This window comes from Somniosus microcephalus, chromosome 3, assembly GCF_052327205.1.
Source record: "Somniosus microcephalus isolate GS21.2 chromosome 3, FLI_Smic_1.0, whole genome shotgun sequence".
Taxonomy (NCBI): Eukaryota; Metazoa; Chordata; class Chondrichthyes; order Squaliformes; family Somniosidae; genus Somniosus; species Somniosus microcephalus.
In genome coordinates, this window is record NC_140989.1 from 237,776,278 (window position 1) to 237,787,146 (window position 10,869).

Below are 10,869 nucleotides of genomic sequence, written 5' to 3' on the forward strand. Positions count from 1 at the left end.
TGTAACTCACCGTCAGCTATCTATTACGCTCTGTAACTCACTGTGAGCTATCTATTTCTCTGTTTGTATCACACTGTGAGCTATCTATTACTCTGTTTTTAATGCACTGAGAGCTATCTATTACACAGTGAGTAACTCACTGTGAGCTATCCATTAATCTGTGTAACTAACTTTGAGCAATCTATTATTATGTGTAACACACTTTCAGCTATCTATTACTCTGTGTAACTTTCTGTTAGCTATCTATTACTCTGTGTGTAACTCACTGTGAGCTATCTATTACTCTCTGTAACTAACTGTGATCTATCTATTAATCTGTGTAACTCCCTGTGAGCTATCTATTACTCTGTGTAAGTCACTGTGAGCTATCTACTACTATGTGGAACTCACTGTGTGCTATCTATTACTCAGTGTGTAACACAGCGTGAGCAATCTATTAATCTGTAACTCACTGTAAGCTCTCTATTACACTGTGTAACTCACTGTGAGCTATCTATTAATCTGTAACTCACTGTAAGCTATCTATTACTCTGTGTAACTCATTGTGAGCTATGTAACTCTCTGTATAACTCACTGTGCGCTATCTATTACTCTGTTTGTTACACACTGTGAGCTATCTATTACTATGTGTGTAACTCACTGTGAGCTATCTATTACTCTGTGTAACTCACTGTAAGCTATCTATTACACTGTGTAACTCATGGTGTGCATTCTATTATCTGTGTAACTCACTGTGAGCTATTTAATACTCGGTCTTTAACTCACTGTGTGCTATCTATTACACTGTGTAACTCACGGTGAGCTATCTATTACTCTATGTAAGTCACTGTGAGCTATATATTACTCTGTGTAATGCACAATGTGCTATCAATTACTCTGCATAACTCACTGTTTGCTATCTATTTCTCTGTGTGTTGCTCACTGTGAGCTGTCTATTATTCTGTGTAACTCACTTTTACCTTTCTATTACTCTGTGTGTAACTCACTGTGAGCTATCTATTACTCTGTTTGTAACTAACTGTGATCTATATATTAATCTGTGTAATTCACTGTTAGCTATATATTACTCTGTGTGTAACACACAGTGAGCTATCTATTACACTGTGTAACACACTGTGAGCTATCTATTACTATTTGGGTAACTCACTGTGAGCTAACTATTACTCCGTGTGTAACTCTCAGTGAGCTATCTATTACTCTGAGTAACTCACTGTGTGCTAACTATTACTCTGTGTAACTCACTTTGAGCTATCTATTACTCTGTGTGTAACTCACTGTGATCTATCTATTACCATGTGTAACTCACTGTGAGATATCTATTACTCTGTGTAACACACTGTGAGCTATCTCTTACTCTGTGTGTAACTCTCTGTGAGCTATCAATTACTCTGTGTAACTCAATGTGACCTATCTATTAATCTGTAACTCACTGTAACCTATCTATTACTCTCTGTAACTCACTGTGAGCTATCTATTTCTCTGTTTGTAACTAATTGTGATCTTTATATTAATCTCTGTAATTCACTGTTAGCTATCAATTACTCTGGGTGTAACACACTGTGAGCTATCTCTTACTCTGTGTGTAACACACTGTGAGCTATCTATTACTATTTGGGTAACTCACTGTGAGCTAACTATTACTCCGTGTGTAACTCTCAGTGAGCTATCTATTACTCTGTGAGTAACTCATTGTGTGCTTTCTATTACTCTGTGTAACTCACTGTGTGCTATCTATTACTCTGTGTAACTCATTGGGAGCTATCTATTACTCTGTTTGCAGTTCACTGTGAGCTATCTATGACCCTGTGTAACTCACTGTGAGCTATCTATTACGCTGTGGTACTCACTGTGAGCTATGTATTACTCTGTGTAACTAAATGTGAGCCATCTATTGCTCTATGTAAATCACTGTGAGCTATCTATTATTCTGTGTAACTCACTGTGAGTTATCTATTAATCTGTAGCTCACTGTACGCTATCTATTGCTCTGTGTAACTCATTGTGAGCTATATATTACTCTGTTTAACTCACTCTGAGCTATCTATTACTCTGTGTGTAACACACTGTGAGCTTTCTATTACTCTCTGTAACTCACTGTTGGCAATCTATTACTCTGTGTGTAACTCACTGTGAGCTATCTATTACTCTGTGTAACTCACTGTGAGTTATCTATTACACTGTCTGTAACTCACTGTGAGATATCTATTACGCTGTGTAACTCACTGTGAGCTATCTGTTACGCTGTGGTACTCACTGTGAGCTATGTATTACTCTGTGTAACTAAATGTGAGCCATCAATTGCTCTATGTAAATCACTGTGAGCTATCTATTAATCTGTGTAACTCACTGTGAGCTATCTATTAATCTGTAGCTCACTGTATGCTATCTATTGCTCAGTGTAACTCATTGTGAGCTATATATTACTCTGAGTAACTCACTGTGAGCTATCTATTACGCTGTGTAACTCACTGTGTGCTTTCTATTACTCGGTGTAACTAACTGTGAGCTTTTTATTGCTCGGTCTGTAACTCACTGTGTGCTATATATTACTATGTGGAACTCACTGTGTGCTATCTGTTACTCTGTGTAACTCATTGTTAGCTATGTATTACTCTGTGTTACTCACGGTGTGCTTTCTATTATTCTGTGTAACTCACTGTGAGCTTTTTAATGCTCGGTCGGTAACACTCTGTGTGCGATCTATTATTCTGTGTAACGCACTGTGAGCTATCTATTGCTCTGTGTAACTCACTGTGAGCTATCTATTAATCTGTGTAACTCACTGTTAGCTATCTATTACACTGTGTGAAACTCTCTGTGAGCTATCAATTACTTTGTGTGTCACTCACCGTGGGCTATCTATTACTCTCTGTAACTCACTGGGATCTATCTATTTCTCTGTTTGTATCGCACTGTGAGCTACCTATTATTCTGTTTTTAACGCACTGTGAGCTATCTATTACACACTCTGTAACTCACTGTGAGCTATCCATTAATCGGTGTAACTCACTTTGAGCTATCTATTACTCTTTGTAACACACTGTCAGCTATCTATTACTCTGTGTAACTCACTGTGACCTACCTAGTACACTGTGTAACTCACTGTGTGCTATCTATTGCACTGTGTAACTCTCTGTGAGCTATCTATTACTCTGCAAAACTCACGGTGTGCTTTCTATTACTCTGTGTAACTCACTGTGAGCTATGTATTGCTCTGTGTAAGTCACTGTGAGCTATATTCTACTATGTGTAACTCACTGTGTGCTATCTATTACTCAGCATAACTCATTGTTTGCTATCTATTTCTCTGTGTGTAGCTCACTGTGATCTATCTCTTACTCTGTAACTCACTGTGAGCTAACTATTACTCTGTGTAACTCACAGTTAGCTATCTATTACTCTGCGTAACTCATTGTAAGCTACCTATTACTCTGTGTGTAACACACTGTGAGCTGTCTATTACTCTGTGTAACTTACTGTTAGCTATCTATTACTCTTTGTGTAACTCACAGTGAGCTATCTATTACCCCGTGAAACTCACTGTGAGCTACCTATTACTCTGTGTGTAACACACTGTTAGCTATCTATTACTCTGTGTGTAACTCACTGTGAGCTATCTAGTGCGCTGTGTAACTCACTGTGTGCTTTCTATTATTCTGTGTAACTCACTGTGAGCTATTTATTGCTCAGTCTGTAACTCACTGTGTGCCATATATTACTCTGTTTAACTTACTGTGAGCTATCTATTGCTCTGTGTAAGTCACTGTGAGCTATCTATTACTATGTGGAACTTACTGTGTGCTATATATTACACTGTGTAACTCATTGTTAGCTATGTATTACACTGTGTAACTCACGGTGTGCTTTCAATTACTCTGTGTAACTCACTGTGAGCTATTTAAAGCTCGGTCTGTAACTCACTGTTGGCTATCTATTTCTCTGTGTGTAGCTCACTGAGACCTATCTATTACTCTGTGTAACTCCCAGTGAGCTATCAATTAATCAGTGTAACTCACTGTTCGCTATCTATTACTCTGTGTGCAACTCACTGTGAGCGACCTATTACAATGTGTAACACACTGAGCTATCTATTACTCTGTGTAACTCACTGTTAGCTATCTATTACTCTGTGTTTAACTCACTTTGATCTATCTATTACTCTGTGTAACTCACTGTTAACTAGCTATTGCTCTGTGTGTCACTCTCTGTGATCTATCTATTACTCTGTGTAACTCACTGTGAGCTATATATTACTCTGTGTGTAACTCTCTGTGATATACCTATTACACTGTGTAACTCACTGTTAGCTATCTATTTCTCTGTGTGTAAATCACTGTGTGCTTTCTATTAGTTTGTGTAACTCACTTTGAGCTATTTATTGCTCGGTCTGTAACTCACTGTGTGCTATATCTTACTCTGTGTAACTCACTGTGAGCTATCTATTACTCTGTGTAAATCACTGTGAGCTATCTATTACCATGTGGAATTCACTGTGTGCTATCTATTATTCTGTAACCCACTGTAAGCTATCTATTACTCTGTGTAACTCATTGTGAGATATGTATTACTCTGTGTAACTCACTGTGAGCTATATATTACTCTCTTTGTAACAGACAGTGAGCTATCTATTACAATGTGTGTAACTCACTGTGAGCTATCGATTACTCTGTGTAACTCACTGAGAGATATATATTACTCTGTGTAACTCACTGTTAGCTATCTATTACTGTGTGGGTAACAAACTGTAAGCTATCTATTTCTCTGTGTGTAACTCACTGTGAGCTATCTATTACTATGTGTGTAACTCACTTTCTTCTGTCTATTACTCTGTTTAACTCACTGTTAACTATCTATTGCTCTGTGTGTCACTCTCTGTGATCTATCTATTACACTGTGTAACTCACTGTTAGCTATCTATTACTCTGTGTGTAACTCACTGTGAAATATCTATTACTCTGTGTAACTCACTGTGAGCTATATATTACACTGTGTGTAACTCACTGTGAGCTATTTATTACTCTGCGGAACTCACTGTGAGCTATCTAGTACGCTGTGTAACTCACTGTGTGCTTTCTATTACTCGGTGTAACTCACTGTGAGCTATTTACTGATCAGTCTGTAACTCACTGTGTGCTATATATTACTCTGTGTAACTCAATGTGAGCTATCTATTACAATGCGTACGTCACTGTGTGCTATCTATTACTCTGTGTAACTGAATGTGGGCTATCTATTAATCTGTAACCCACTGTAAGCTATCAATAACTCTGTGTAACTCATTGTGAGCTATGTATTACTCTGTGTAACTCACTGTGAGCTCTCAATTTCTCTGTTTGTATCACACTGTGAGCTATCTATTACTCTGTGTTTAATGCACTGTGAGCTATCTGTTACTCTGTGTAACACACAATGAGCTATCTATTACTTGGTGTAAGTTACTGTGAGCTATCTGTTACTATGTGTAACTCACTGTGTGCTATCTATTACTCTGCATAACTCACTGTTTGCTATCTATTTCTGTGTGTAGCTCACTGTGAGCTATCTATTACTCTCTGTACCTCACTTTGTCCTATCTATTACTCTGTGTAACTCACTGAGCTATTTATTACTCTGCGTGTAGCTCACTGTGAGGTATCTATTACTCTGTGTAACTAACTGTGAGCTATCTTTTACTCTGTGTAACTCAGTATGAGCTATCTATTAATCTGTGTAACTCATTGTGTTCTTTGTATTACTCAGTGTAACTCATTGTGAGCTCTCTATTACTCTGTGTCACTAACTGTGAGCTATGTATTACTCTGTGTAACTCACTGTGAGCTATCTATTACACTGTGTAACTCACTGTGAGCTATCTATTACTCTGTGCAACTCACTGTGAGCTATTGATTACTCTGTGTAACTCACTGTGAGCTATCTATTACTCTGTGTGTAACTCACTTTGAGCTAAACATTTCACCATGTGTAACTCGCTGTGAGCTATCTATTACTCGGTGTAACTCACTGTGAGCTATCTATTACTGTGTGTAACTCACTTTCAGCTATCTATTACACTGTGTAACTCACTGTGAGCTATCTATTACTCTGTGTAACTCGCTGTGAGCTATCTATTACACTGTGTGCAACGCACTGTGAGCTATCTATTACTTGGTGTAACTCATTCTGAGCTATCTATTACTCTATGTAACTCAATGTGAGCTATCAATTACTCTGTGTAACTCAATTTGAGCTTTCTATTGCTCTGTGTAACTGACTGTGAGCTCTCTATTTCTCTGTGTAACTAACATTGAGTGATCTATTACTCTGTGCAACTCACTGTGAGCTATCTATTACTCTGTGTAACTCACGCTGAGCTATCTATTACCCTGTGTAACTCACTGTGAACTATCTATTATTCTGTGTGTAACTCACTGTGAGCTATCTATTACTCGGTGCAACTCAGTGTGAGCTCTCTATTACTCTGTATAACTCACTGTGAGCTATCTATTACTCTGTGCAACACACTGTGAGCTATCAATTACGCTCTGTGTGACTCACTGTGAGCTATCTATTACTCTGTGTAACTCACTGTGAGCTATCTAATACTCTGCGTAACTCACTGTGAGCTATCTATTACTCTGTGTGTAACTCACTGTGAGCTATCTATTAATCTGTGTGTAACACACTTTGAGCTAAACATTTCACCGTGTGTAACTCGCTGTGAGCTATCTATTACTCTGTGTAACTCACTGTGAGATATCTATTATTTTCTGTGTAACTCACTGTGAGCTATCTATCACTCTGTGTAACTCACTGTGAGCTATCCATTACTCTGTGTGTAACTCACTGTGAGCTACCTATTACTCTGTGTAATTTACTGTGAGCTATCTATTTCTCTGTGTAACTCACTGTGAGCTATCTTTTACTGTGTGTAACTCACTGTGAGCTATCTATTACTCTGTGTAATTGACTGAGCTTTCTATTACTCTCTGTTACTCGCTGTGAGTTATCTATTACTGTGTGTAACTCACTGTGAGCTATCTATTAGACTGTGTTTAACTCACCTTGAGCTATCTATTACGCTGTATAACTCACTTTCAGCTAGCCATTACTCTGTGTAACTCACTGGGTGCTATTTATTATTCTGTGTTACTCACTGAGAGCTATCTATTACTCTGTGTAACTCACTGTGCGATATCTGTTACTCTGTCCAACTCTCTACGAGCTATCTATTACTCTGTATATACCTCACTGGGCGCTATCTATTACTCTGTGTAACTCACTGTGAGCTATCTCTTACACTGTGTGTAACTCTCTGTGAGCTATCAATTACTCTGTGTAACTCACTGTGAGCTATCTATTAAACTGTAACTCACTGTAAGCTATCTATTACTCTGTGTAATGCAATGTGAGCTATGTATTACTCTGTGTAACTAACTGTGAGCTACCTATTGCTCTGTTTGTAACTCACTGTGAGCTATCTATTATTCTGTTTGTATCACACTGTGAGCTATCTATTACTCTGTGTTTAACGCACTGTGAGCTATCTATTACACTGTGTGTAACTCACTGTGAGCTATCTATTACTCTGTGTAACGCAATTTGAGCTATCTATTACTCTCTGAGTAACACACTGTGAGGTATCTATTGCTCTGTGTAACTCACTGTTAGCTATCTATTACTCTGTGAGTAACTCACTGTCAGCTATCTCTTAGTCTGAGTAACTCACTGTGAGCTATCTATGACACTGTGTGTAACTCACTGTGAGCTATCTAGTACGCTGTGTAACTCACTGTGTGCTATCTATTGCTCTGTGTAACTCACTGTGAGCTATTTATTGCTTGGTCTGTAATTCACTGTGTGCTATCTATTACTCTATGTAAATCTCTGTGAGCTATCTATTACTCTGTGTAAGTCACTGTGAGCTATCTATTACTATGTGGAACCCATTGTGTGCTATCTATTACCCTGTGTAACTCACTGTGAGCTATCTATTAATCTGTAACTCACTGTAAGCTATCTATTACTCTGTGTAACTCATTGTGTGTCCTTGTGCAGGCGAAGCCCCGTCTTCATGTTGAGGATACCCTCCACCGTGTTGTGTGGCACTACCACCGTGCTAAATGGGACAGATTTCGAACAGATCTGGCAACTCAAAACTGGACATCCATGAGGCGCTGTGGGCCATCAGCAGCAGCAGAATTGTATTCAACCACAATCTGTAACCTCATGGCCCGGCATATCCCTCACTCTACCAATACCATCAAGCCAGGAGATCAACCCTGGTTTAACAAAAAGTGCAGGAGCGCATGCCGGGAACAGCACCAGGCATACCAAAAATTGACGTGTCAACCTGGCGAGGCTACAACACAGGACTACTTGCATGCCAAACAATGGAAGCAACATGCGATAGACAGAGCTAAGCGATCTCACAACCATTGGATCAAATCAAAGCTCTGCAGTCCTGCCACATCCAGTCGTGAGTGGTGGTGGACAATTAAACAGTTAACAGGAGGAGGAGGCTCCAAAAATATCCCCATCCTCAATGATGGTGGAGCCCAGCATGTGAGTGCAAAAGACAAGTCTGAAGCATTTGCAACTAACTTCAGCCAGAAGTGCCGAGTGGATGATCCAACTCCCCTCCTCCTGAGGTCCCCAGCATCACAGATGCCAGTCTTCAGCCCATTCAATTCACTCCACGTGATGTCAAGAAACGGCTGAAGACACTGGATACTGCAAAAGTTATGGGCCCTGACAACATTCCGCCAATAGTACTGAAGACTTGTGCTCCAGAACTAGCTGCGCCCCTAGCCAAGCTGTTCCAGTACAGCTACAACACTGGCTTCTACCCGGCAATGTGGAAAATTGCCCAAGTATGTCCTGTCTACAAAAAGCAGGACAAATCCGACCCGGCCAATTACCGTCCCATTAGTCTACTCTCAATCATCAGCAAAGTGATGGAAGGTGTCATTGACAGTGCTATCAAGCAGCACTTACTCAGCAATAACCTGCTAACTGACGACCAGTTTGGGTTCCTCCAGGGCCACTCAGCTCCTGACCTCATTACAGCCTTGGTCCAAACATGGACAAAAGAGCTGAACTCAAGAGGTGAGGTGAGAGTGACTGCCCTTGACATCAAGGCAGCATTTGATCGAGTTTGGCATCAAGGAGCCCTAGCAAAACTGAAGTCACTGGGAATCAAGGGGAAAACTCTCCATTGGTTGGAATCATACCTAGCACAAAGGAAGTTGGCTGTGGTTGTTGGAGGTCATTCATCTCAATCACATGACATCACTGCAGGAGTTCCTCAGGGCAGTGTCCTAGGCCCAACCATCTTCAGCTGTTTCATCAATGACCTTCCCTCCATCATAAGGTCAGAAGTGGGGATGTTCGCTGATGATTGCACACTGTTCAGCACCATTTGAGACTCGTCAGATAGTGATGCAGCCCGTGTCCATATGCAGCAAGACCTGGACAACATTCAGACTTGGGCTGACAAGTGCCAAGTATCAGCCACACATGTGCCAGGCAATGACCATTTCCAACAAGCGAGACTCTAACCATCTCCCCTTGACATTCAATGGCATTACCATCGCTGAATCCCCCACTATCAACATCCTGGGGGTTGCCATTGATCAGAAACTGAACTGGACCAGCCATATAAATACTGTGGCTACAAGAGCAGGCCAGAGGCTGGGAATTCTGTAGCGAGTGTCTCACCTCCTGACTCCCCAAAGCCTTTCCACCATCTACAAGGCACAAGTCAGGAGTGTGATGGAATACTCTCCACTTGCCTGGATGAGTGCAGCTCCAACAACACTCAAGAAGCTCGACACCATTCAGGATAAAGCAGCCCGCTTGATTGGCACTCCATCCACCACCTTCAACATTCACTCCCTCCACCACCGGCGCACTGTGGCTGCAGTGTGTACCATCTACAAGATGCACTGCAGCAACTCGCCAAAGCTCCTTCAACAGCACCTTCCAAACCCGCGACCTCTACCACTTAGAAGGACAAGGGCAGCAGACGCATGGGAACATCACCACCTACATGTTCCCCTCCAAGCCACACACCGTCCTGACTTGGGCCTGTATCGCTGTTCCTTCACTGTCGCTGGGCCAAAATCCTGGAACTCCCTTCCTAACAGCATTGTGGGTGTACCTACACCATATGGACTGCAGCGGTTCAAGAAGGCGGCTCACCACCATCTTCTCAAGGACAATTAGGGATGGGCACAAAATGCAGGCCTAGCCAGCGATGCCCACATCCCATCAATGAATAAAAATAAAAATTAAAATGTATTACGCTCTGTAATTCACTGTGAGCTATCTGTTACTCTGTTTGTAACACACTGTGAGCTGTCTATTACAATGGGCCAATAATTCCGGTCCCAACGCGTGAGTACCGACGGGGTACTCACGCGTGGGCCCGTTGGAAGTGCCGGATTTCAGCATGCACAGTGCATGCGCGGGAAACCAGCATTTCCTGTCCTCTGAACCAAGGGGTTCAGAGGACGAATGCGTGCGTGCAGGAATCTGCGCGTGCGTGCTGAAATTCCTTTTTTCCCACAGGTTTGCAGTTGTGTAAGGTCCTCTCCTTTTTACGAATGTAAAAAGGAGACGTAAAGACTTCATTCGCTAAGGTAAGTGCTCTAATACTTAAAATTATAACAATTTTTCCACAGCTTTATTGTTTTTAAGGACTTTACAATAAGGTTAGTGTAGCTTTAGACTCGATTTAAAAAAAAAAAAAAATTTTCAAAACAGTGATTAATTGTTTAAAATAGTTTTTTAAAGTTATTTATAGTTTATTTAATTATTGGGATGTTTTTTAAAATTTTATTTAAAGTGAAACTAGTCTTTTGGGCGCCCGTACTTTTCATGAGTTTGACA